Here is a 6,432-nt window from a genome sequence, read left to right on the forward strand (position 1 = left end):
TTGTTGATACCTTACCTGCAATCCTAAATGCTTAGTATAGGATGCTAGTTTATCATCATTGGCCCTACATTCTTGTCAGTCTGCCTTGCTATACTATCGGGTCGTGATCACTTGGGAGGTGATCACGGGTATATACTATACATACATACATACTATACAGATGGTGACTAAAGTCGGGTCAGCTCATTGAGTACCCGCAAGTGATTCTGATGAGGGGGCTGAAAGGACAGGTGGCTCCATCCCGGTAGAGGTGGGCCTGGGTTCCCGACGGCCCTCGATTGTTACTTTGTGGCGGAGCGACAGGGCAGGTTGAGACCACCTAGGAGACAGGTGGGCCTGGCCCTGTTCGGCGTTCGCGGATACTTAACACGCTTAACGAGATCTTGGTATTTGATCTGAGTCGGCTACGAGCCTATACGCACTAACCATCTACGTGGGAGTAGTTATGGGTATCCCGACGTCGTGGTATCAGCCGAAGCACTTCAGACGTCAGCGACGGAGCGGCGCGCGCCGAATTGGACTGGAACGCCACTAGGCTAGGTCTGCTTTCGGCCGCCCACGCAACGTGCAGGTGTGCTCAGGGCGATGGGCCTAGACCCCTGCGCGCTTAGGTTTAGACCGGCGTGCTGGCCTCTCTGTTTTGCCTAGGTGGGGCTGCGACGTGTTGATCTTCCGCGGCCGGGCATGACCCAGGAAAGTGTGTCCGGCCAAATGGGATCAAGCGTGTTGGGTTATGTGGTGCACCCCTGCAGGGAAGTTAATCTATTCGAATAGCCGTGATCTTCGGTAACAGGACGACTTGGAGTTGTACCTTGACCTTATGACAACTAGAACCGGATACTTAATAAAACACACCCTTCAAAGTTCCACAGACAACCCGGTGATCGCTTTTCCGCAGGGCGACGAGGAGAGGATCGCCGGGTAGGATTATGCTATGCGATGCCACTGGAGATGCTACTTGGAGATGCTACTTAGAGATGCTACTTGGAGGACTTCAATCTACTCTCTTCTACATGCTGCAAGACGGAGGCTGCCAGAAGCGTAGTCTTCGACAGGATTAGCTATCCCCCTCTTATTCTAGCATTCTGCAGTTCAGTCCACCGATATGGCCCTTTACACATATACCCATGCATATGTAGTGTAGCTCCTTGCTTGCGAGTACTTTGGATGAGTACTCACGGTTGCTTTCTCCCCCCTTTTTCCCCTTTTCCTTTCTTTCTGGTTGTCGCAACCAGATGCTGGAGTCCAGGAGACAGACGCCACCTTCGACGACGACTCCTACTACGCTGGAGGTGCCTACTACTACGTGCAGCCCGCTGACGACGACCAGGAGTAGTTTAGGAGGATCCCAGGCAGGAGGCCTGCGCCTCTTTCGATCTGTATCCCAGTTTGTGCTAGCCATCTTATGGCAACTTGTTTAACTTATGTCTGTACTCAGATACTGTCGCTTTCGCTGACTCGTCTATGATCGAGCACTTGTATTCGAGCCCTCGAGGCCCCTGGCTTGTATTATGATGCTTGTATGACTTATTTATGTTTTAGAGTTGTGTTGTGATATCTTCCCATGAGACCCTGATCTTGATCGTACACGTTTGCGTGCATGATTAGTGTACGATTGAATCGGGGGCGTCACAAGTTGGTATCAGAGCCAACTACCTGTAGGAATCCCCCTTCCAACTCCTTGGCCGAAGTCGAGTCTAGACTTTACAAAACTTTTACTAACATGGTTGTGCGGCCCATGGGCCCACGTCGCCATTGGGTGGTATTATGATCTTTTACTCCTCGACCTTTACTCTGGGATTCTGAACTCTCTTCTATTCGGGTTAAACGATTTTGCTAAAAACAAAACTAACTTTAGGTTCTCGCAAGTACTTTTTCCCGGAGAGCCCCTCACTTCAGATGATCGCCTGCTACATCAGAAGATTCCGAAGATACTCTCTGATGTTCTCTCGAGACTTTGTGCCCATCACTTTTGCTATTCCTGACCACCGATAAATCCGTATGGATAACTACTTACACTTGCCATTCATACGATCATCCCCCATTGATCTTGTTATTACAAGATACCCCGAAGTTTCTTTACTGTTCCGAAAATACTTTGCGCTTACTGCCCTGCAGTTCCTTGCTGCATGAATACCCCTACGGATAATTACTCGCGCTTGCCGAGTATCCGCTCATCCCCACTTGTTCTTGTGTTTCACAAAAGTCTTCAAAATAATATTCGATCTTCCGAAAATCCTCTGGAGCCTTTGGCTCTTGAAATTCTTGCTTGCTTGCATTATGGTTAATCCCATAACTCTCGTAGTCTTATTGACATTCCTTGTCATTATCATTTTTGAGTCTGTTGACTCAATATGTTTGCGAATACACGCAATCATCTTTGATCCTTATAAGTTACTTTTCCGGCTGAGCTGCCATTCTTTTAACTGGAATTGGTTCTCGACCAATCCAATTGTCGTTGATTGTACCATAAGGCTATTCAACTTATCCATCCCTAATCAGAGCATTGCTTCTGATCCCTTGATTTGGAAATCATAATTCCTTTGCATTTGACAATTGAGTTAGTCAGTTGTTTCTATAATCTGATCTCCTTGCAATCTTCTTCCTCTAGTTGAGTACCGATGCTCACGTCAGATCCCTTGTGGACCACCAGATCCTTTGTTGGATTTTATCTGACAACGCCCTTCATATTCAATAACCTTGTGAGCCTTTCCTCTGATACATAATGCCTTTGGTAAATTGTATCCTCTGCTCTCTTAACCATGCTCTGTCTTCGAGCTTGAGTTAATTACTTCTAAAGATTCTGGTATATGATTCTAAGATGCCCCGATGGGTTGAACCTATGCCTTCCTTAATATGTGTGAACTCGGAAGTTTTCACGAGTCATACTCATCTGGTATTGCACCAGGTAAAAAAAAACACTTTCAATAACTAATGTCATTTTCGAAATACGAGAGGTGAATGAAAGGTTATGCATTGAAGAAGTGGGAGTCGACCTTGAACTTTGTGTTCATGCCCATGGACATGATGTAGATCATATCATTAAAGCTTCTCTTAAATTAATTATTCCCTTGGTATAAGTTCTTATATCTGGGATTTGGCCTTTTGCAATCGTGGTTCCGACCATGTTCTCCTTTAAATACCATTTTCGATGCAAGTGTAAGCACTTGTCTTCCGTGGATCAATACCCCGGTACAACCTCTACCTTGATCTGTCGTCGAGTATTACCCCATGGTATCTCGAGATTATCTTGGAACTGCATAACTTCTTATGAGTTCTTCATCAAGTGCTACGTTCCCACTGATTCCAATTTTTCGCGGGCTCTGAGTTATTAAACACTCAAAGACACCGATAACTGAACCAAGTCCGCTCTACGGTTCAACAACTCTTTAGTAAGCTTCTATAAGTATGAGTTTGTACCCGATCACGCCATTCCTAGCCTGTTTGGCTATATCTTTGTCGTGCTGATTTTAACTGTGCTACCCGGTCCTTCTTCTCGGAGTGCAATTTTCGACGATGAACTAACCTTACGTCGATTCTCATCGTCATATCATTTCGCCTTGAACAACAAGCTTGAGTTCGAGTTTGTGTCGTAACTGTGGTTCCAAAAACCTCTTGCTTCGTCATTCCTTTGACTTGATGTCGTCGCTGATTGACTACATCTGCAAGAAATCTCTCGACAATTGTGTCGTGATCATCATCAACCTTATGAGCTCTTCCAAGAATTCAATTGAATTCATGATGGGTAATACCATCCTTGCCCCTCGATGATTCCTGTTCTCATCGACCACTTTATTGCCTTCCGTTCAACACAACTTGTTCGTGTTTTGTGTAAACCTTGAGATCACTGCTACCCAGCAGTTGATCTTCCTTACCTCGGAAGTATTACCATCTCTTTTTGTCAAGAATGTGGTGAGAATTTCACCACCTCTTAATAATTCTTGATATAATAATACTTCTTGCCATCTTCGTTCATTCCTTGGTCCCCGTATTGTTTTCAACCGGAATACCGACAATGGAGCTATGACGTGTGAATTCAAAACTTCTAGCCACCCTATTGCTTTGAAGTGAATGGGCGATAGTTCAATCTAAGCCCTTCGCTAATTGAATCACCATTCTGACATTGGTCGTGCAACCCAACCCATATTTCGGGCGCACATATCAACCAATGTTTAATTGTGTATGTTTCCTCGAGCATACTTCCATATATCAGTTGATCTGACAAATGTTATCTCCTTGTTCACTTAATGGTGGAAATCCATCTTTTGGGAATCTCGGTGAATTGCCGTTGAGTTCACCAGACACCTCCTTGTCCTCTCCCTGGTTTAATGGTGAACTATTGCTTCAGAAACCCGCTCCCATAGTTCATTTCCTGAGAAGCTTGCAATGCCATTTCAACGGTTTGTGTTGCGCCTTTTCTTCTCGGACATCCTGAGTCTCAGGTATCCTGACACCAATCGGATCTGAATCTCGCTCAGATATGATTGTTGGGACAACTTTCCAAGAGTTATGACGTTGATCCTTTGATGACCCGGTAACATGATGTCATGCCTAGCACCCCCCCCCCCGGCTGGAGGACCTATTATTGTAGTATCCTTTTTAGCAAGTTTAGCCATTCTTCCCTGAGGAAATTGTAAGACTTATTCTGCAAGTTATTCCTGATGGATCCTTTGAGTATCCAAAGTCTGATCTTTACCCAGTGACCACGTCAAATGCTATCTCGAAGCATGTCTGTGATACTTTGATTTTCAACAAGAACATTTGAAGCCCAATGCTAAATGTTTCTTGCTCAATTATCCAAACACCGTTGTATGGGTAATGTCATGAGATTTCTCGCCCCTACCTAAGGAGTTTTCTATGTTATATCCTGTCATGGATATCATGCTCTGGTTGTCCTTGGGAAGGATATACCCCTGAATTATGTGTTTAAACACATTTTCCTTTCCATTGTTCTGTGTAACCTGATGATCACATTTTCCTTTCCATTGTTTTGTTTAACCTTTCTTGTGATCTATATGATCTAAGCAGTAATATTCCTGCTCAAGTAAACACCTCGGTGTACCATCTTGTCTGGTGTAAACCCTGTTACTATTGTTGATGACATTCCGGTAGCCACGATGGACGAGAACTTTGCCTATTGGTCCGCCTCGTTCAACAAGCAGGAATTGGTTCTCTTCGTCCCTCGCCCTTGGTATCGATGTTGTTGCCGACATATCTGACAGGCTACCCTTTGACACGCCTTACTATCATGACCGTGCAAAATGTCGGCCCCCTTCCTACTTTCAACCACATGGTGGGCCCATAACCCACAGTTCCACAGGATCGAAACCTGACTCTCCTGCACCCCCCCTTCCCAAGGTTGTTCCTCGCGTGCGGCCTCGTATGTAATTCACGGGCCACCGTCCCAAGTGATCTATTTTGGTAGCAGACGCAATACTCAATCTCATTGCTCTGGACCCCTTTCGCATGTTGTTTCAGACATCGAACAATGGCCTATCCGTTTGAAACTTCTCATGGTACCTTCTTACTTTACTCTCGATATTTTCTTAAGTTCAATTCGAGAGTTACTTCCTACCCCATTCCCTGAGTTATATACCAGATAGTCAACCTGGTAAGGCCCGCCCTTCCCGAGTCTTCCCCCCATATCCTTTTCGTAAGTACGATGAAGATCCCGAAGAAAGGATGGCGACTTCATCATTTTGACCTGAAGCAGAAGTATGAAGGCATCAATATATTGGATTGACCTCTTCGAGAAGAGCAAGCCAGGATGAGAAGACCCGCTATATTCCTTACCAAACCTTCCCCCCTTACTCCCCTCTTAAATCTCGGGACGAGATTTCTTGTAGTGGAGGAGAATTGTGACGCCCGGATAATCAAGCTACAGTAATCCCACGTTAATGTTGCCACATCACCACGGTTACTGTTGTTAATCCCGCGTTAGTTCAAAACCGATTCAAATTCAAATCCAAAAGCAAGCGAACAATAAACGTTTTCAAATATTAAAACTAAAATGTTCGGAGTGAACCAAATATTGTATAGGTAATTATGGTGGAGAAGCCACATCTTTATAAAATGTTTAAATGCTATAAGATGAATAAAACAACAACAAAACAATTATTTTAAAAACCTTTTGTGATTAATTAAATGTCAAACTAATTTATTTGAGGACTAGACTTCTTGTGACTATGGACTAAGTTGAAATACTAATTTAGATACTATTTTACTAAAAGTACAATAATAGAAAACAAAACAAAACAGAAAATGTAAAGTAAATAAAAGGTAAAAACAAAACAAAATAGAAGAGAGGAAACCCCCTCCCACGGCCTACGGGCCCAGCTGGCCGCCAAAACCGGCCGGCCCAGCCGGCCCAACCGCACCCCTCCATAACCCCCTGGACCCCGAAACCCTAGCCCACGTTCCCCACTCGCTCCT

The sequence above is a fragment of the Triticum aestivum genome, chromosome 6B (assembly GCF_018294505.1).
Source record: "Triticum aestivum cultivar Chinese Spring chromosome 6B, IWGSC CS RefSeq v2.1, whole genome shotgun sequence".
In the NCBI taxonomy this organism is placed as follows: domain Eukaryota; kingdom Viridiplantae; phylum Streptophyta; class Magnoliopsida; order Poales; family Poaceae; genus Triticum; species Triticum aestivum.